General features: G+C 42.3%; 1 long non-coding RNA gene across 2 annotated transcripts; it reads right to left on the bottom strand.

Annotated features, from left to right (window-relative positions):
- Positions 1–1,468: 1,468 nt before the first annotated feature.
- LOC308486745 lies at positions 1,469–22,801 on the bottom strand. 2 transcript variants are annotated; one of them, XR_013991259.1, is made up of 4 exons: positions 22,767–22,801; positions 21,266–21,403; positions 1,750–1,808; positions 1,469–1,667 (listed from the first exon to the last, which is right to left on the bottom strand). It is a non-coding gene; the product is annotated as an uncharacterized lncRNA (long non-coding RNA). The 2 variants fall into 2 exon arrangements; XR_013991260.1 differs by having other exon boundaries at positions 21,266–21,406; positions 22,767–22,795.
- Between the last annotated feature and the right edge of the window lie 162 nt (positions 22,802–22,963).

Consider the following 22,963-nt stretch of genomic DNA (forward strand, 5'->3'; position numbering starts at 1 on the left):
AATGCAGGAATATGCAGCTGTCCCATATGGGGATCAAACCTGCAACCTTGGCATTATCAGCACTATGCTCTACTCAACCGATTAAGATTAAGCTCCTCATGTATAGTTTTGTGCCTTGCCATCTAGCTGTTCAGTAATAAGACTGACTTACCGTATCATCCAAGGGATGGTAACTGACTCACATATTCTTAGTACCTGCGCAAGCAATGTATATGAATTGATTTCAGAAAAAGAACAGCAATGTCCTATGGGTTCCTTTCCCCAAGCTTGTGAATAGGGCTTGAACAGAAAGGTGGAAGAAGGGACTTCATTAGGATATTCTTATAAACAAACTTCTCCTTCTACTTCCCCCCTGTGGTTTCTTTTTTGACCTAACCTCTAAGCAGCTTAATGCATACCAAGTGGTAAAGGTCTGCAACAGTTCTTCTAGCACAGGTTAGTGAGAGCAGAGAAATCGCATTGGACTCTTCATACCAGGTGAACAAAGATCTTGGATCATCAACAATGGTTTCCTTGATGGGCTTCCTCTGGTGTCTCTGATGCCTCTCAAACTGAGTCACCTCATTGCCACCTTTGTCATGAGGTTGTGCAGCCAGTTACCTCTCCACACTTTGAAAATTAAAGGTAAAGGTAAAGGGCCCCCTGACCATTATGTCCAGTCGTGGCCAACTCTGGGGTTGCGGCGCTCATCTCGCTTTACTGGCCGAGGGAGCCAGCGTACAGCTTCCAGGTCATGTGGTCAGCATGACTAAGCCGCTTCTGGCGAACCAGAGCAGCGCACGGAAACGCCGTTTACCTTCCCGCTGGAGCGGTACCTATTTATCTACTTGCACTTTGACGTGCTTTCAAACTGCTAGGTTGGCAGGAGCTGGGACCGAGCAACGGGAGCTCACCCCGTAGTGGGGATTCAAACTGCTGACCTTCTGATTGGCAAGTCCTAGGCTCTGTGGTTTAACCCACAGTGCCACCTGCATCCCCTTTGAAAATTACATAGAGCTAAAAGAGGAAAACAGAAGGGTGACACTTCCTCTTTCAGCACTGTGCACTTTTCAAGGCTCAGATCAACACCTGAACTGCAAATAGAGTGACTGGAAAGGGTAGGAGGGAAAAGGGAGACTGGGAAGAGGGACAACAGAGCAGCTAAGGAAGAGGAGGTGTAGTGCCAAAGACAGAGCAAAGGGAATAGCACCTGTGCGCACGCGCATGCACACGCGCACACACACATATCAGTCCAGTAAATGGATTGTCTTGAAACTGTATAATTCTTTCATAGGTTTTCATCCCACAAACCATCAAATCACTCCATTGAATTACAAATCTCTCCATTGATTGAACTGCAAAACAACAACCAACCACATAAAAATCAAGTGCTTTCCAGTGTTGCCATGGAGCAAACACATGTATCAAAGATATGGGTCCTTATAATTCTTAACCTCTGGTTTCACAAATGCATTCTGTGATTGGTTGTACTTTTTATTGTCATCCCATGTAAAAATCTTGATGGTCCAGGATGAGTTGTGCTTTGGATAAATCTTTTTCTCCATCACCACAATCCTGCACTTCTATACATGCCCTCAAATGGTAACATTTTCCCTTTTTGGAGAATCATTGCAGCTATCGTTATGAAATCTGTCAGCCTTCAACCCCCTCAGGAGGGGTGACCTTACCTGGCAGAAAATAAAAAGAGACTTCTTTTTTTAAATATAAACACAAAACCCTGCACAAACCCTCCTGTATATAACAACCTACAATTTGACAGACTTTATCCACTCTGGAGCAGCTCCCATGGCTACAAACTTCATCAGCTTCTATGAACAGGAAAAAGAAGTTGTAGTTATTTTTTGATCCCCCATTATAATGAAGGGGTGAGGGAGACGATGGCTGAACTTCATTTTTAATAGATCAAATTGATCAAAGACACAGATTGACTCCTAAACAGATTGGGTACAACTATAGGTACAGACTCATATCTATAAGAATAAAAGCTATAGGTACAGATAGATACAAGTAAAATATTGTGGCTGGTGCACACTCCCAGTGTATATCACGGTTTTAGCAAAACCTTAACAGAGATTTTGCACTCAGCTGCCTATCAGCTCAGCATCATCCTTTTAAAAAGTGAATTTCCTGAAATTAAAACGACCACCAGTTTTTCACAGTGTATAAAACAGGTCTGCAGAATTTATGAAAGGTTTGCATCAGTCCCACCAGAGCCCACCAGAAGCCCACCAGACACTTGATAAATCTCCCATTTATGCTCCTTGCTTGGGACTTTACAAACATAGGGGCTGTCAAGCATCAAACATGCTTCCATATGCAGACAGGCTACTTTCAGCTTGGTGGGTCACGAGTCGTGCCATCTGGTGTAAAGCGACAAAGCACTATTTGTTCCATTGAAAATAAGCTTAGCTGCTACTTTTAATCTTCATGTGTGCGCACACAATGATGGCTCTTGTTGTTTTCCTTTCTCCTTATGCAGGATCTTCCAACTGCGAAAATGTTCTCTCCTCCTATCAGCGTCTGAGTGTCACACATCCTGCCTGGCACTGTTCTTGGCCAGAACGTTGAGATGTCATCAGTGACAGCGTGCCTAAAGAGCTGTACAGGAAAGACTTTGCTCATGTGGGAGCTTTGTGTATGTGCCAGAAATCCCTGGATCATTCTCATTGTAATTGTGCTGGTAGTTGCTAACCAGAGCACAAATATGAGAGTGAAACATTTGTGGTTCTTGGGGAAGAAGAAGAAGAAGAGTTTGGATTTGATATCCCACTTTATCACTACCCGAAGGAGTCTCAAAGCGGCTAACAATCTCCTTTTCCCTTCCTCCCCCACAACAAACACTCTGTGAGGTGAGTGGGGCTGAGAGACTTCAGAGAAGTGTGACTGGCCCAAGGTCACCCAGCAGCTGCATGTGGAGGAGCGGGGAATCGAACCCGGTTCACCAGATTACAAGTCCACCACTCTTAACCACTACACCACGCTGGCTCGAAATGACCTTGAGTGTGACCCTGAGAATCTCCTTGCATGGTTCAGTTGGTTTGGATGTATAGTTTCTCCTAAGTACTCAGGAAGCTTTTTTTCTATGGAAGATTATGGCATTACCACATTATGCCATGTGGGTCAAAGCTTCTGGAAATTTCCTGAAAGCGTGCCATTCACTTTGGATGGATAGTGCTATTGGGTGAGGTGGGTGGGTGGGGGAAACCACAGAACTGGCCCTCCCAACATGCATGCCTAATTTTTATTATCTCTCCTTCCCTCCCAACCCCTCTCCCCACCCCCACCCACAGAAATGGCATAGGACTGTTGGAAAGCAGCTGCTGTGCATGAGAGAGGAATAACTAACTATGCCTGTGGGAGGCAGTGGAAGACAGGAGTGCCTGGCGTGCTCTGGTCCATGGGGTCACGAAGAGTCAGACACGACTAAACAACTAAACAACAACAACAACAACAAAAACCTGATACGGAGCATAGATTGGTGTGTTTTTCTCCTTCCCTTCAGTGTGCCGTCTCCTGAGCAGGGAGCTTCAATTGGTTAAATTTGCCTGTATTTTATTTGTTTGTTTCACAACATATGTATATTGCTTGATTGTAATAAAACCTCTAAGCAGTTTAATTCTTTAAACAATTAAGTACTGTTTGTTACATAACCTTGAGCTCTGCCTGAGCTTAGGTTCCATTAAAGAGGACTTAAGTCAGAAACCAACTAACTTTTGTTGGATTGTTCACACTTAAGATTTTTTTTAAACAACGACAATACACCAAGACACCCTTGTAAATGGTTACCAACAGTTTCTGTGGAGGAAGGATATAAAATGCCACAGGGATTCACTTTAGCAGCTAATGATGGGCTGTTGTCTTTAGATGAAAGGCTCACCACTTGCTGCTACAAGAACATTTCCTAGAGTTTTACATTGTAGAGGCTACAATTACATCTGCAGATACAGTTGCCCACAGAGACTATGGGCATCACACAGAGATAAGTATTCAGGATATGTAAATTTGCAGGCATGACATTTTTATGTGTATATTATATGTGTCATGGGGAAACAAATAAGGGAAGCATTACTGTAAACCAATATTAAACATAAGGGCTTACTCAAAGTTGTTTAATGCTATTATCTATTATCTTTGTGATCACTTCTGAGTCCCATCTGAAAAGTATAATTTCACTAGATTTTTACAGTCCCACTCTCTATACACACCAAACACTCAAGTGATATGCTTAATAGAAACACAGCAAGGCTTACTGTTGTTTGGGTGCTCTCTCATGCCTGCATTAACTTTCCAAAGTGTTGTGACAAAACATCAATAATGTAATGTAATAACTAATCAGCCAATGCTCAGCCACCCAGACAGTCTGATGAAATGAAACTGCCAATATCATTTTCAAGACCACATGCTAAATTAAGAAATGTCCTTTCACTGACTCCAAGCTTCTGTGCACTCAGAATGCAGGATAAAATTGGACAAGCAATGGATAATTGTTTAAAGAGACTTTAAAAACATGAAGAATTGATGGCCTGATTCACTGCTAAAGCTGCAATGGGCACAATCCTAGAAGTGCTCAAATGGAGGAGTTCGTCCAACACATGGAGGGATAGGCAGGACTCCCACCAACCCCATGCCCATTGCATGTCCCACTGAGCTGCCTCCAAACAGTGTATATTCAGGATGACATCTGAAAGGAGATACAGCTGTATGTACATTGGATATCCACCCTTTTGAGAGAACACCATTCACACAGAGATCCCCCTTCAAATGTCACACAGACGTGGGAGGCAGGGCCAGTGGGGTGCACAACATCTGGGGCAGGACATGCATCAGATGTACACATTGAAAGGAGCACAATAGTCATGGGATACAACAGTCAGGCGAGCACTATCAAGCCCCCCTCACTATGTATGGGCTGAGGTCTCTTAATTTTTTGAAGCTTCAGTGGTAAAAGTGAGGAGGGATACATTGTATGATCACAATGAGAATAATATAATAATAATTTATTATTTATACCCCGCCCATCTGGCTGGGTTTCCCCAGCCACTCTGGACAGCTCCCAACAGAATATTAAAAACACTAATAAACACCAAACCTTAAAAACTTAAAAACTGCTTTCAGATAGCTTCTTCAAGCCAGATAGTTGCTTATTTCCTTGACATCTGACGGGAGGGTGTTCCACAAGGTGGATGCCACTACCAAGAAGGCCCTCTGCCTGGTACCCTGTAACCTCACTTCTAATAGTGAGGGAACTGCCAGAAGGCCCTCAGCGCTGGACCTCAGTGTCCAGGCAGAACGATGGGGGTGGAGACACTCCTTCAGGTATACTGGGCCAAGGCCGTTTAGGGCTTTAAAGGTCAGCACCAACACTTTGAATTGTGCTCCTAAATGTTGAGGAAGAAGAGTTGGTTGTGTTGGTTGCTGATATCACTGATCTCATCATCCCTCAGTTGTCGGTCAGCAGGTTGTCCCTCTTTCTAATCAGCTGTCATACAATTTGAATTGCATTAGTGGAAACACCTGGCTAGGACTTTTATCTGGTTCCTTTTCCCATTTTATTTTTTTTCTACTACTCTTCCTCCACAATCATTATAACTATAAAAAAGGCTCAAAGATCAAAATGATTTTGAAGCATGTGTGAAATATGGCTCAGAGTTTATTTTTAATTAAAGGATATCTATTAGCTACATTGCTTTCTTCAATCTAATCTCCCTTTTGTTTACCACATACATCCTTGTCACATTAACTAATTATAAATAGTATAAATGACCGGTCTTCAATTAGGAGAGGCGGAGGAAAATCAGTCAGGCATGAACTGTAAGTTAATGTAGAACAGGGTGTAAATCACTCAAGCCAGCATTCAGCAGATTGCATTCTTTTCCTCGGGCCTTGCTATGGAAAGACATAATGAAAACAAACCAGCATATCATGCATGTATATTTATATTTAATTAACAAAAAAACAATGGGGGGAAATCCACTAAACAAATCAGTGAAGTGCTGAAGCAAGTCAATCCAATGGCTCTTAGTGCAGTAGGATCACATAAATGGCCTACAGCAGAAAGTATTATGTCTACTAAGTACCAAGTTCCATTGAGTTTAGGTCGGCTTACTCCCAGTTCAGTGGGACTAGAATAACAGCCCCAATCCTAGAACTTTCCTCAACCCTTCTCCACAATTTGGACAACAGAACAATGGCTTCAGCTCTAAATCTCTGGGTTGTGGGTTCGAGCCCAACAATGGGCAAAAAGATTCCTGCACTGCAGGGGGTTGGACAAGAAATAATAATAATAATAATAATAATAATAATAATACCCCGCTCATCTGGCTGGGTTTCCCAACAGAATATAAGAAATAGAATCAAACATTAAAAACTTCCCCAAACAGGGCTGCCTTCAGATATTTTCTAAAAATCAGGTAGTTGTTAATTTCCTTGACATCTGATGGGAGGGCGTTCCACAGGGTGGGCACCACTACCAAGAAGGCCCTCTGCCTGGTTCCCTGTAACCTCACTTCTCGCAGTGGTCCCTTCCAACTCTACAATTTGATGACTTTATGATTCTGTGACATATATTTACATACAGGCAACGACCGTTTTGTGCGTGTTCAAAGCAGCCGTGAAATGTACCATCTACATATTTTGGGGTTGTGCAGCTCTTTTTACATCAGTTTTTAGATTTTGTGTTAGGGAACCTAGATTCTATATGTGGTCTGAATCCTAAACACATTTGAATATGTGCTGTCAACAATGGCAATGAGCCAAGATCCCGGCAGACACATAAAAGAAAACTGCTGTTGTTATTGGTTTTGTGATTTGTAAATATATTTGTAGACCTTACCAACTGGGAATATGGTTCTGAGTTAAGTCCAATCTATGCCATTCATATTTACACACAAAAACACACAACCCACCGTGAGTGTACTCACAGTTGCCATTCATTTCAGTGGGGATTGGGCCAAAGGAATATAAAACTGGTGCTCTCCATGGTGCTGTTGCTTTTCTAATAGTCAATTGGGCTTATTTGAATGACAGGGCCAGGTCAATCTAACAATAGTTTTTTGCTGTGTTATTTGGCAAAACAGAAATGCTAATCACCCTTGAAATTCAACACCTTATATTTACTGTGATAACTGGGAACTTATATTTTAGTAAGAAGAGTTCTAGCTGAATTCATCATCACTGTTGTTGTTGTTTAGTCGTTTAGTCACGTCCGACTCTTCTTGACCCCATGGACCAGAGCATGCCAGGCACTCCTGTCTTCTACTGCCTCCAGCAGTTTGGTTAAACTCATATTAGTAGCTTCAAGAACACTGTCCAACCATCTCGTCCTCTGTCGTCCCCTTCTCCTTGTGCCCTCAGTCTTTCCCAACATCAGGGTCTTTTCCAGGGAGTCTTCTCTTCTCATGAGGTGGCCAAAGTATTGGAGCCTCAGCTTCAGGATCTGTCCTTCCAGTGAGCACTTAGGGCTGATTTCCTTCAGAATGGATAGGTTTGATCTTCTTGCAGTCCATGGGATTCTCAAGAGTCTCCTCCAGCACCATAATTCAAAAGCATCAATTCTTCGGTGATAAGCCTTCTTTATAGGTAAAGGTAAAGGTAAAGGTACCCCTGCCCGTACGGGCCAGTCGTGTCCGACTCTTGGGTTGCGTGCTCATCTCGCTCTAGAGGCCGTGAGCCGGCGCCGTCCAAAGACACTTCCGGGTCACGTGGCCAGCATGACGAAGCTGCAGCTGGCGAGTCAGCACCAGCGCAGCACACGGAAATGCCGTTTACCTTCCCGCTATAAAGCGGTACCTATTTATCTACTTGCACTTAAGAGTGCTTTCAAACTGCTAGGTGGGCAGGAGCTGGGACCGAACGACGGGAGCTCACCCCGCCGCGGGGATTCGAACCGCCGACCATACAATCAGCAAGTCCTAGGCACTGAGGTTTTACCCACAGCGCCACCTGCGTCCCATATCAAAATCTGTACATCACAATCTGGATCCATTTATCTAAATCTACCGTATATCCTCCAGGAAGTCCTCAATGACCCAAAGGACCTTGAATATCTGTTACTAGGTTCCATCAACTGTCATGGTTTGATTGGTAACAAATAATTTGAAATATGGATAGAGCCATATCTATGGTTCTAGATCTGAGACTGTACATGCCTTAGCCAGCACTAATCAACAACTGGAGGTGCAGGGAGAAATCATGCAGACTCCCTTCTCTTAAACAGATGCCTGGTGTTGTCAAAAGCTAATCATGCCATCCAGTGCTGTGTTTGTGTATCTGCAGACTGGGATTGTCTTACTCTTTTAGAGTATGGAGGCAAAAGACGGGGGAGCGGAAGGGAATCGCTGCAATTGATTCTGTGGGTTGTTGTCATGAGACAAGCTAACAAGCCTTCCATTTGTTTAAGTCAAGGGTATTTGGTCACAAGCAAGTTATGTTTTGTTCTCAGAATGTTTGTTGGGAATACACATCCACCTTTGCTTGTTGTTTGTCCAGCTCTAAATGCAAAAACCATTTCACATGGATGTATTCTAACTCATAAACTAACACTGGGTTTTTCTATCGCACAGAATTTGCAAGAAAAACACAACCAACCAAGAATCTCTAAATCTCATATCATGATTAGTTCTGCACTCAAGAGAGGACATCCTGCTGATATAGATAAAAGGGAACAGCGAACTCCACACAGGGAATGGCAAAGCAAGAGATCACAAGACTATTAATGAACAGCTGCCTCTGTATTCAAGGGCATCATTTCCAACAAGTGCTTGAAGCAATTAACATTAGACTCATACAATGGATCTTTGACAGTTCAAGAAAACTTGTTATCGTCACATCTTTATGGCTTATTTTTAGATTAGTTTGAATTCAATCTGGATCAGTTAATATTATTTTGCTGCTGCATTTCTGCCTCTGTACCACAACCCCGTAGTTTACCAACAAACATCTAATTTACAGGCAGTGCAGATGTTACTTGCTGCCATTTCACCCAGGTAAATAGATATCCTTACATCACAAATGAGGAGCCACAATGTTCCTCAGATCCTGTTACCTTAGGCTATTCTGCTCACATGAGCAGACTCCTCACAGAAGCAGATGCTTACATAGGAAGCTTGCCCCGGTTCCAATAACTTCTCCACTGGCTTTCGGTCTTGAAGCATGGTTAGGCCCAGAGCTGGCTCTGGCATGCAGCAAACTGATGGAGGCAGGAATTGGTATATGAATGTTGCAGCTTGCCCTAGAATGTGGGAGTGGGAGAAAGCACCATTTGGATTCCATTTTAAGCAGCAAAATATCTAGTGCCAGCACTGGATGTGTATGTGTGTGGTACACTGCGATCCCAAATTGAAATATATCATAGCTTGAGTAAGAGCTGGCTAAAGTTGTACTAGCAGAAGTTCATCCATCTGGGTACCAGGATCAGATTTCTTGTTGTTTTGAAGTTCATGTTGAAAGGCTGAGCTCAATCTCCCCACCACGCTAAAACAATGCGGTGACTTTTTTTAGAATAAAGAGATTCACATAATCTCTTGCTGTTGGTGCTAAGTAAATGCTAACACAAACAAACAGCAACAACAATGACATAATCTTGTAGCCATCTCATGTTGTAATATTGTAGAAGAAACTTGCAAATGGCCTTGAACGAGTTGCTAGGCAATGGAGAATTTCCCCAGCAACAGGTGTCCTTATCAGGGAGTGCAATCAGCTAAGTCTGGGTCAGTCTAAATCAGTATTTGAATGAGTCAGCATTAGGTCTCTGGCTGGATGGCTAAATAGAGAAAAAAGATTATGTTGCTTTATTTGTTTTGTTTCCTTTATTAATAGCCAGCGTAAAGTTTTTGTAAATAATAAAGACTCTGAGAAACAGAACCAAATGGTGTTTATTCCTGTAATGAGAATTCCACTAAGAGATAGCTGGAATGCTGCTATTGCTGTTGCTGTAAATAAGTAAAATAAGCAGGAAAACTTCTCTGTAAAAGGAACTCTGCTGCATAAAAAAATGAAAAACCAAGAGTAGATGCTCATACACCAACATCTCAGTGTGATTCAGTGGAGTCAAAATGGATTGAAACCCAGGGTCTTATTTTGTTTTAAATTGCTTGGATTTTCATTAGAAAATCCAATAATGTCAGCAGTGATTGGAACCCCAAGGAGATAATAGTGTTGCTTATACAAAGGAAGGCAAACACTGAATAGAACAGAGGGATTATACAAACTGTTGATAGGTTAACATCTAAGTAAACAAAATGGAAAAGGGGCAAAAACCCACAACAGTGCAGGTGAAAGATTTTAATTAAAGGATCCCGGAGTATTTCTACTCAGATAAATGGCTAAAAAATTATGAGTCACCACCAACGTCAGTTCTCTATGAAAATGAAGTTGGTAGTAATTAATATTGTTTAAAGTAATCCCCCATAGCTTCTCCTCTTTACACACTGGAATGTTTTCATTAAGGCTTTTCTCTTGCACTGTTTTGGATTTTACCAAGGAAGTTCTCCACTCCACAGGAGGAACCTCCATCCTCCATCCCTGGTTCCCACAATTCACTCTCCCTTCTGATTCCTCCTCTTCATCTTTAATAGCCTGAGACTGCCAATCCATGCCTGCTCCAGATGGGGCCATGGGGCTCATGACAGTAACAGACTTAACTCCATGACAGTTAGGAAATGGGAAAGTCAATACAGTGGTACCTTGGTTCCCAAACAGTTTACTTGTCAAACAAATCGGCTCCCAAACACTGCAAACCCGGAAGTAAGTGTCCCGGTTTGCCAATGTTTTTTGGAAGCCGAACGTCTGACACAGCTTCCGATAGAGTGCAGGAAGCTTCTGCAGCCGTGCCTTGGTTTTTGAATGGTTTCGGGAGTCGAACGGACTCCCAGAACGGATTAAGTTTGAGAACAAAGGTACCACTGTATATGGTGGTCAGCCAGTCATTCCTTTTGTTGGGGAGATTGTCAACTGTCTCCCAAACTTCTCCCAACCCCATTAAACAACTACTCTGGGCTGTTGATCAGCAATCTCTCCCATCCTTCTGTTTGAATGACATACCCACCAGAACTTGGCGAAGCTGTCTCACTCTCTCTCTCTCTCTCTCTCTCTCACACACACACACACACACACACACAGGAGGGGATAGTGTGTGTAAGAGCAGCCTGAAGTTTGGAACAGGCAGAGAGATTATGCTGTACTTCTGTATGGAATCAAAGTAGTGAGGTAGTGGGCTCCACCATTCTGGAGGTGTTCAAGAAAGGCTGGCTAGCCATTCGTTGAGGATGTCTAGCTCTGGATTTCCTGCATCAAGTGGGACATGGTAATCTAATTAGATTGGATGGTCCAGTCTATGATTTGAGTAGTATGTATTTGTAGGCAATGCAAATATTTTTAAAAATCTGTTAAGTCAACGGTGCTCTCTCTCCTATTCCTGGAATCTGTCATCACTCAAGAAGATTCCAAGCAACAATATTTTTGCCTTGTCCTTACAGTTGCACAAACTAACATGACGGTCATTTGGCAACCATTTAGTTAATCCTGTTACAAAGCATGCAAACTTCTCAACCCAGCCTCAACTTTGGAGAAGCTTTCAGAAAACCTTTGGATGGTGGAAGTTACAGACGGCAGTGGTGGAACCCAGTTTCTTACCACTATCATGATTCAAATCTCCAAAACTGAGAATGATCTTAGAAAGGCTGTTAGGAAATAACATGTCTCCTACACCCTAAGCCAGTGATCAGGAAGTTCTTCATCTTGTAGTTGAGTTTTGAAACCCCAACCCTGGCATGCAGGCAATGCTTTCAAAGGGTAGCTTTCCCCTCCCCCCTTCCCAATTGCAGAGGAGAGCAAAAAAGCTACCATTTGCCACACTTCTCCCCTTTTGCACAGGGCTCTCAGATATTCCACACACAAACTAATTAGTATTTTGGCACAGGAATCTCTGCTATGGGTAATCCTGAGGCTGGGGGGAAAATGTCCCATTAGAATGATTTAAATCTAGATGTTTCTTTAAGCTCCTTTAACTTGCAGAATTAACCAGTGTTTCTTACAGGACTGCTGTGATCTATCAGAGCCACAGACAGTTCTTTTAGATCAGAAAGAACCTTGACATCCAAATGAGAGTTCCCCCCCCCAAATGCTAATATTTAACTTGAGATTTTAGGTCACATTGAGCTTGAGCAAGATTATAATGTGCAGTAGCCTGTGTCATTAAACTTTCCCTTATTCACATGAGACTAATAAATCTTCCCAATCCCTTCTGGTCTAAGTCAAATGATTGTCATGTCAAAGTTGGGACACAGGAACCCAAGGGAGAACAGGCACCAATAAACATCCAAACCAGATTATAGCTCTGAGAGCATTAAAAAAAAAAAGCCACACACATTAAAAACACCTGTACTCTTAAAGTGGGGAAACTTGTCAGCCTCTGAATAGAAACACGAAACATGTTGGCAAAGCTACTTTATATGCTATGATGCCACTTAGGCAGTCGGTTTGCAAAGTTCAAGACATAATGGTGAGATATTAAGTGGGAAGAAAACAATCTACAGCCACGTTCATCATTCAGCTCAGGAACAAAAATGCCACTTCAGATCTTAACTTCCAAGACTTGCATAGTGGTTAGCTGGTCCCTCAACCCAAGATGGTGGAAAGGGGACAGTGGCAAGGGACACCCCCAGCCCTGGGTGGAGAAGTCAAGGACTTGACTTGGGAACTTGTGCAAGCAAATCAGATGCCCACTACTGAGTAAATTCTAACACAGACAATCCTTCTCTCATCTCATAACCCTGCCTTCCCCAAGCTCTCTGACCATTGGCTGTGCTGACGGGGGTTGTCATGGAGTTGCTCTTCACCTATGCTCAGCCTACATATCTGCAAATAAAGCCAATTTTTACAAGCCATCTTAAGTCTCCAGTGATCCTTCCATTTGAAGAAAAATGACTCTGCCCACCTTAGCTGCCCTCTTCTTCAATGCTTGGGGAAAGTGGGCGCATGCAATGATATAATCCCCAGGCACAATCTCATTGTTGCAGTTTAGCTAGCCAGATCTCACAAACATCAGTAATAGAATTCAGATCTCTTGCTGTGAGCTTAGTTAGAGGAATGTGGAGGGTTGTTTTTTTGGGGGGGGGGAGTATCTATCTTTCCCCATGTCTCACTTGATGGAACATAGGAGACATATGACTGCATATGTCCCAATGTAGTCTTCAGATTCGACTAGTCTTAGGCTTGAAGGGTTGTTCAGAAATTAACATTCATGAACGGGAATGGCCTGATTTAGGATTCTGCAATCTGGAAACCTAAATACACCAGGCAGATTATTATTTTATTTGCAGGTCTCCACCACTGCATAGGTTGTCCTATGAAATTTCATTTCACCTTCCTGCTGCACCCATGGGGCAAGAATCTATATCATTAGCTTCTAGTCTGTTGTCCATAACTGGGAGATAATAACAGTTCCATTCCCCAAGGTGTATACAAGTACCATTCCCCAGCTTGATACTGTTTTCTGTGTGGATTTTCTTCCAGGCAAAGTACCGTAAATGGCTAGGGCCTGGCTTAGAAAACTGCCTGAGGCATGAAGCCACTCAGAGAATAAGGCACACTCCAACTATATGCTGTGCAAGGATCAGCATAAATTGGAGCTAACATGTGGTCACCCTTCTGTGGGCAAAGGAGGATTTTCTCTCAAAGTAATTAGGCTCCCACCACCCTCCTCCAAAAGTTATTTTTTCATGCTTGCACACAGAAGGCTGAGCACCTGTTAATCTCTGTAGAATCTTATTTAACATGAATTGCCTCAATGTACTCTAGGTTGTCCTCTCACGACTTTTAGAGGAAAGTAAGTTTATTTTTTTTCCTCCAAAAGTCATTGCAATCTTGCTTAAATATTCTTATGGTGGCACCTTGTGAGACAGTTGCTGAGAAAATAGCCTGCTTATTAATCTACCTGATTACAGTCTCCTTTCTCCTGTACTCTCTAATAAAATAAATTGTTAAAAGAGGCAATCAAAGAATGTGCATATTTATTTTCAACTTCAATTTGATTCGCAATCTCATGATTTTTTTATTCTCTGCCTTTTCACCTTGTTGTTAGTTAAGAGTTTCAGGGTCATAAGATTGCAACTTTTACAGACCTTTGTGGCATTTTCTAAACTTTAGGAATATGGCATGGAGTGCACATAAAGAGTTCAGAAGACTAGCTGATTAGCTAGTAAAGTATTTAGTGTTTATGACTAATGAATGAAAATATACGATGGAACTGTCTTGATCTTCGCAAATGCCTTCATGACAGATGTCCTGAAAGGCAGATGCATCAGTATTTGACATCCTGTAACCTTTTTCTGTGTTCACATCTGGCCTTTAAGCTTTGCATTGTTAACTTGAAGTGGTAAACAAAGCTGAAATTTCCACCTACCGTAAGCTCATGTACAAAGCAATATTCCCAGATTGTTGTGTTCTTGATTGTGAGCTATTCAGAACAGAACTGCTGAATTCTTTTGGAATGGAGGAAAGTGCTTATTTCATCCTGATCATTAAGGATTTTTGTTTTACCAGCTCTGAGTGCTTTGCCTGGCTGGTGGCACAGTGAGATAAATATTTCATAATCTCATGTGTCATTTAGGCAGGACTTAAACAAATTGCAGTCATCTAATTTACTTTCCTCCTACTAGTTTTAAGACCATTTGAAAGCAAATTCCACGTCACAGATTTTAAAAAATCTATTTTGTAGGATAGGATAGCATTTCGGTCAGTATCCGCTATATTTCACTGTGTCCTTGTTTCTATACAACTAGGCTGACTAAAACTTTGTACTTGCTAGCAGATTGGTGCTATTAGCATGTGATGAGAAATGGTTATTTCCAGGTAATTATTGGGTGTCAAGGAACTACTAGTTTATGGTCCATATCATTCCCCAAGAAATGTCTATAAGCTATTTGCTCTATAAAGTAATTGTATTGCCTGAATTGAAGCAAGCCTTTTGCATAAGCAGAAGAATAAATGTGCCAATAGCTTGATCTGAATTATACTCCTTTTGCGGTTTCCAAGGCAAGGTGTTACACAAAAGAACAAAGAGTGTATATTCTTTGCCTGAAGTCTTTAACAGACGTGGGTGTTGTACAAAAACTCCTTGGTGAAAGCTGGATTTAGAACAAAAATCCCCTTGGGTTAAGAGAATAAAGACAACTAATTCACGAGAACGCTCCTGTTGTGTAGCTTGTTACAGCATCACACGGCAAATGGTCACGACTGCCCTCTCTTACGGAGAATTAAGGTCCCTTGGGGAGACAGAATTCAGCCCTCTCCTCTTGCTCTGCTCCAAATGCATGCTTATCTCATGTGCACATGCTTAACTCTGAAACAAAAGAAAGCTGGACGGACACAAATCCGCTTGCCACCACAAGCAGCTGCAGTGTGCGATTTGACTTGTGAGATCTTCAGCATTCCCACAAGAGTGTTACCACTGCTAGATGAGCTCCTCCTCAATTTGATTTGAAAGTGGTTTACTACTTCTGAACTTTCTCTGGCACAGGAACTTTCTATGAGTACTTTCCTGAGTCATCATGCTGATGCATGGATGCTGATGGTGCCACACACATGCGCATTATCCCATTACTATTTGGGAATTGTAACTTGGTTTCAGCTGAACTGCACCCACCTCTGAGCACCAGCCACATGGAGATTCAACTTTCTCCTTCATCATACAAACCTGGGAACGAATGAAGATTTTATACCTAGGCTGCAGATAATCATCACGTAAAATATTGGCAAGAAACAAATCAAGGAAATGGAGCTATATCCACTTCTAGCTAGCAGTGGCGTAGCGTGGGGGGTGCAGGGGGGGCCGGCCGCACCGGGCGCAACATCTGGGGGTTAGGGTTAGGGGGCGCAAATCCACTGGTTATGGGGCGCAAATCCATGGGTTAGGGGGCGCAAATTACTTGCCTTGCCCCGGGTGCTGACAACCCACGCTACGCCACTGCTAGCTAGCATTGAATAACAAAGCAATTGTCCATGGGGTCCTGGTTTGCTGAATGCAGATGATACAGGAGCAGGAGCTCATTTTACATTTTAAGCCAGAGTAACTTCTCTGGGGAATGGTTGTGACGCAACCAAGAAGTAGAAGTTGGAAAGATGTGCAAACTATGGAACCGGGTAATTAGGAAGATCAGCATTATTGCTATAGGAAATCTTCTGGGATCAAGAGCACCATGTTTCCAGAGCTACTATGTGAGTCCAGAGATTCTGTAGAAAAGGAGTGGCTTGCTTTTTTGGGTGCAAGGATTGTATTCACCTTTGGCCAACATACCAGGTGGCCAAAAGTGGGCATGAACAAAAAATGCAAAAAAAGGTGAGCATCTAAAATGAACCCCAAACAAAGGAGATTGACTCAGCTATACTATTGCAAATAAAACTTTTAAGTGTGTTTTAAGTGCAATATACAATGCGACACTAGATGGCGATGGTGAGCCTTATGGAAAATTCAATTTTTTTTAAAAAAACAACCGCTTTAAAAAAAGCATTTTCAGAACAATTTTTATACGCATGTAGATTCCACTGATATTTCAAGATGCTGACAAAAGGAGGTTGGTTCCCCCCCCTCAAAACAGCCCCACTATGAAAATAAACTCCTAATTTTATTTTCTTCAACCATGAAGTTCACTGGAATGGGCAATAAGCGGTTTTTCAGTTGTTGCAAAGATAAATGCAAGGGGTGGAGGAACCATATAGACAACCAGGAACTCCTTGGTGGAAGGACAAGCAAAAAAATAAATCTATGCACACAACGTTAAAATGGTTAATGTGGCAGTCTGTTGGACATGAGCTGGGGAGATTTGCTTTTATGCTCAGTCATGAAAACCATTAGCTGACTTTGGACCAATCACACTCAACCTCACCTATCTCATGGTTTTGTTCCAAAAGTACAGCTGGGCAAAACCTGACACACGCTTCCCTGAGCTGTGTAGAAAAAGGAATAATACATATGTGATAAGTCAGCACTCTTATAATGCTAGGCATTGCTTCCCAAGTGTTGCTTATTTTAAAAATACAAGTTTATGTTATACTTGCTTGAATCAAGCCCTACTACAGAGAGAAAGGGGGGGGGGGAGGTAAACCCTTCATTTCCATGGAAACTGATCTTGTAAAAGAAATGTAATATTCAGTGTTTAGTGTTCCTTTAGAGTTTATGCCTTGTTTCTAGGCAATGACATCTTAATATCAGGCTACAAATATGCAGTGAACATCCTGGGAAAGGTGTTGGCATCCGCCTGTCTCAAGAGACAATGAGAGAATGCATCATTGGGGGTAAAGTCAAACCGTTTGAGAGTCACAGCGCCTGCTGTGGCTGTAGAGACCAATACCAGAGAGACATGGTTTATTGCAGCTGGGGCTGCAAAGATGCATCTTGTAAAGATGGTGTGATAGCTGCTGACAGGCCATCCTTTGTAAAGCGGATTGCTTACTAAGAAAGATGCTTGGGTGAAATTCTCTCAATGGGAGCCAATGGACAGGATATAGTTTATTGAATGGTAGTTCATTTGCACAGTTGGGGTGTGAAACCAGGGCTCTGCAGGGGAGCAGGGTGTATCTTTGGGTGCAAGAGAAACAAATGGCAAGTCTGAAAAGCAAGTAGGATTTATACAGCTTGTATTAATATGCCTCCTGCATCTGTCCCTCCCCTCACCCCACAGGAAAAATACTACCAGTATATCTAGAAGGGTTGGCCTGCTGGAGAGTTTTGTGGCACCTTAAAGACTAACACATTTATTGTGGCATAAGCTTTCACGGACTACAGTTCACTTCAGATGTTTAAAGTGTTTTTTTCTGAGTTACACACTCAGAATACACGGAGGGAAATTGCGAACAGTGAGAATAGAGGGAAATGAAATATCAAAAGTACAGGTAATTATGTTATCAACAGCGGTCATTCGCAAAACAGTTGTTTTGTGGAACATAAGCCCGTTTCTCAGAATATCACGAGGTTTCTTTTTTTATATATAAGATATTTATTGAGATTTTCAAAATATTACAAAATAAAAATAAAAAAGAAGAAAATACAAAATAAAAATGGTTAAAAACAACTCAATCTTTCCATTACTTATTTTTCATTAGCTTGTTTCCTCACGCCTCCCTTTTTTGTATTCCAATTCGGTTTGTTGGTTCAGCAAATCCTTACCCTCTTTGTTTATCCTAGTCTTTAATCTTAAAATATTGTAACGTTAAATTTTTACCTATTAATAATCCATTTTTCATATTCCCTTATAGTATTACAGCTGAAAACCACTTAATTTCTATCCAACATCATTCTAACATTCATTAATTTTACAATATTTCTGTAAATAGTCTTTGAATTTCTTCCAATCTTCTTCCACCGACTCTTCTCCCTGGTCTCGGATTCTGCCAGTCATTTCCGCCAGTTCCATATAGTCCATCACCTTCATCTGCCATTCTTCCAGAGTGGGTAGATCTTGTGTCTTCCAATACTTTGCAATGAGTATTCTTGCTGCTGTTGTGACATACATAAAAAAAGTTCTATCCTTCTTTGGCACCAATTGGCCGACTATGCCCAGGAGAAAGGCCTCTGGTTTCTTCAAGAAGGTATATTTAAATACCTTTTTCAATTAATTATAGATCATCTCCCAGAAAGCCTTAATCCTTGGGCACGTCCACCAAAGGTGAAAGAATATCACGAGGTTTCTTGTGCTCCCCAAGATCTTGCCGGATCTCATCAGAAAGTGGCACTGCTTCTGTGCTTGCGACAGAGGCAGTGGCGCAAGTGGGGCACCCACCCAAGTGCGGCTTCATCTTGCCTCATGGGAGGGCCAGAACCTCTTCATGAATCACAATTCAGTGGCTTCACACACAGCTTCCTCTGAAGTTTCTTGGTTCAAGAAGATCGGTTACAGAGCGTCCAAGGAAGATCAAATATTCCCTCCACTGGATTTTAAATATTGTGATTTCTGATGTCAGATTTGTGCCCTTTCTCCTTTTCACACAGACACTGACGTTTTTGCTCCATGTAGAATGCATATGTCACATTCGAAGATGAGCCGGTGAACGGGCAGCTGATGTTGTGGATGGCATACCAAAGAATAGCTACTGATTTTGCTGCCTTAGCATGGCATCCAAAATCAGCTGCCTGAGGTGGCTGTTTTGATCTGCCTAATGGTAGGTCCAGCCCTCTTACAAATATTTACCAAAAGTCTTCTGTGCAATCTCATTCAAAGGAAACAAAACTCTAAAGGGCTTCCTCCATGAAGACATGAACCCCCAATTGACGTCCGTATGCCTATAAATGTTTGCGCCCCGAGGCCCCAGGACCCACCCCCAAAAATAACTTCACATGGACACTTATTTTAGTTTTAAGTTTTGGGGCAAGTTTTTGGCCACAACGTTATTGAAATACAATCACGTGAGCAGTATTGGCTTAGGCATTGACTCCCCACTATAACTGACTCCACCTCTCTGGGTGATCATCCAATAGGGTAAACCAAATGAGGGAGCAAGGTCAATGAGGACCAACCGAAGCTCATCCCGGGGTTCCTGTGGTCCTGGCATGGCCCTAGCCCCTCAAGCAGACTTTGGATGAGATCCAGGACCCCCGGATTCCTTTAATGGAATACCCAGTTCCTGGAGGGGCAGGTGATGGCCGCACCTCCCCTCCCTACAATCCAACTGAGCCAATGTCTAACTGCCACCTTACAAGTTGTGACGATTGCTAAGGGCTAGGAAAAAACCAAATGGCTAAAGGCAATCTGCCAAATGGAAAAAAAATCCTACCCAGCCCCTGTTCCAAAACAGGCGACCCAAACCAAAGCAAGGCCAAGCGACTCTACCTAAAACTAGGGAGTGTGGGTGGGTGTTCGGCAGCGCGATGCAAGTGCCCCCTGCTTGCGTCACACTGCCAATTTTAAAGCCCCTGGGATCGTGCCACCCTCTGGCGATTGGCTAAAACAGCCTGGCGTGATCCCAGGGCAAAAGCCAGGACTTCCTGATACTTCCTCCACCAAATTATCCTTTTAGGGGGTGAGCCCCGGGGCCCGAGCACAACCAGGACCCTCTGTTATGAGGATCCCATTTAGGCCCCTAATTTCACACCAGCCAGGGAGCACGGCCAACACATAAATCTAGGCTTAGAGGCAGGACTAGCCAGGGCCATTTTAGAGAACCCCTTTATGCATTCAGAACTCACAGGTACTGAACTGGGTTTCCGTATTAATCGTTTGCAATCAGAGTCATAGGGCTGGGTGGACTGTTCCTTTTCTAAATGGGATGCATGATAGCTGCTGCTTTTAAAAAGCCCATGCTTTCGAGACTGACTGTTTTGGATTATTTAACAATCTATTACAATACAGTTAAATTCAGTACAGTTAAATTTGCCCTACTATTCTATATGTAAAAAGGTAAAGGTAAAGGTACCCCCGCTATACGTACTAAACGTTCTATACGTACTGCGTGACAATTCATATTTTCTCTCCTGATACAGGCAAGTGCTTCTAGGGTGTCTCCCTGCAAAAAATCTCCCAAATGATAGCATTTCCTACACATTGCAACACATCCCTGGTCTGGTTGTACAATGATGTACTCTGAAAATGCTGAATTGGCTGTAATGATAAAGAAGAGCCTTTCTTGCTGTTTAGCCTTCCCAAGGGGGGCGGGGGGGCGGGATCTTTATATGCTAAGCAAGGCAAAGATTCATTTCAACAGGTTATTATAATAAATATACTCTCAGCAAACTTCACCCTCAGCAATTCATTTTCTACTCGTCAGTGATGTCAAGTTAATATGCTTGTAGATTCTTCAGTAAATGTACAGGCCTTTTATTGAATATTAAGAGCCATATTTTCATACTTGTGCTCCTCCAGCCTCTTCTCGACTGAGCATAAAAACCCTGAGTGATTGCTATTGATCTTCTAAGTTTTCTCCCCCCTTTTTAATCTATTTTTATCTCAGATACCTCTGCCACAAATTTCTTTATATTAAGTTCTGCAGATAGTGGTTTACATTGCCAAGTTCAATATTTCCAGTTCCATCATAACTCCACATACAAAACTTGCAAAATTGCCCAATTGTTATTCTTTCTATTCTTTTATTTCTTATTCATATCCCTGCAAAGGTAATCACACTTGCAGCCTCTCCATGTAAATCACAGTTGCAAAACTGGTTTTAAGGTCATTTGAACATATTTCTGAGATTTTGATCGCATATATTTTATCCGAAATATCTGAAACAGTGCAAAAGGCTCAGTGGGATTTAAAGATCTGGATGTAGGACTTACCTGGCAAAGAAGAAAAGGAAAGGAGGAAGGCAGCTTATCCTGTCACTTCTCATATGTGGCCCTCAGGAAATACCAGTACCTCAGGCCTATACATCTGCATGGCTAAATCCTGACCCTCCCAAAGGAACACCTATACATCTGCTTTGTTTGAAGATCCAAAAAAAATAAGAGAACATAGGAGAACAAGAAGAACATACGTTTAGAGATTGAAAAACGTTTATTGAATATATGGGAAATAACTGTGGACAACCAAAAACGCTGGCAGGATTAAGATAAATTCAACAGTGTAAATAAGTTTTGATGGATGCAATAATAAAATACTTAATGGTTTAGTTTATGTAAAATATGCAGGGATTTATGTTATGTAAAATGAACCATGGAAAGAAAAGAAGGGAAGTCATTGCTATTTTAAGGTTGTTTAAATGAATATTCTAAATTGCAAAACAGAAAATTTAATGAAAATTATATATGTTCAATGCAGGATTGGTGGTTTGCTGTTTGTTTGTTTGTTTGTTGTTGTTGTTGTTGTTTGTAGTACAAATGTGTTTGTAGTGTGCACAGGGTATCAGATGCCAGGAATGAGGTGTGCACCTTCGACGAGGTACCACATTAAAGACATGCTTTTGAAGGGTGAACGAACTAGGTCTCCAAGGACTGAAACAGGCATATAGAAAAGTAAGGCTGCATAAATATAACAGGACCCAGTACAGAGTACAAACCTAGAATTACAGAATCGTGGAACTGGGGTCCACACCAAAGGTCATCTAGCCCAACCCCCTGCAATACAGGAATCACAGCTGAAGAGTCCCTGACAGATGCCCCCCCCCACTTGCTCTGCTTCAGGACCCTTTGCCTATTGCTTCATTACAGAGGCCAGAATCCACCCATCCACCTCAGCATCGTCTACACTGACCGGGTTTCAGACAGGGAACATTCTCTGCCCCACCTGGAGATGTCGTCCAGGATTATCTGTGAGGATGATGATAATGCAAAGCAGATTGCCTAATCCTGTGCTATGGACACCCCTAGAATTGGGAGTCTTCTACTGCATTTCAAGGGACGTTGGGATTGTCTCCCTTTGTTAATGGGGCTGAATGAAGAATGATCTGATACAGTGGTGCCTCGCAAGACGAAATTAATTCGTTCCGCGAGTTTTTTCGTCTTGCAGTTTTTTTCGTCTTGCGAAGCACGGTGTTGGAAAAGTTTTGGAAAAGCTTCAAAAATCACCAAAGTCTTCAAAAACCTCAAAAAAGGCTACCACACCGCGTGCTATGAGTTGCTCCTCGAAGTCAAGTCGCAACTGTATTAACGGTTTTAAGAAAAAGGAAACAAACTTGCAAGACGTTTCCGTCTTGCGAAGCAAGCCCATAGGGAAAATTGTATTTCGAAGCAACTCAAAAAACCAAAAACCCTTTCGTTTTGCGAGTTTTCCGTCTTGCGAGGCATTCGTCTTGCGAGGTACCACTGTATAAAAACATGAACTCCAAAAGAGAAGATTCACCTGCAGATGGAACAGCAGGTGCTTCAAAGTTCTGAAGAAACATGGGGGGGGGGAGTTTGGCCCAGGGTCAAGGTGGGTGGGTTGCCATGGGAACAATGACCTGCCCTCCTTTGTGACATCTCCTGCTTCTCACTTAAAAGCCACCAACTACAGTTGTCCATTGTGGGTTAGTGAGGAGAGGTAGAGAGAGAGGTGGG

This window comes from Podarcis pityusensis (assembly GCF_964106645.2).
Source record: "Podarcis pityusensis genome assembly, chromosome: 10".
Taxonomy (NCBI): Eukaryota; Metazoa; Chordata; class Lepidosauria; order Squamata; family Lacertidae; genus Podarcis; species Podarcis pityusensis.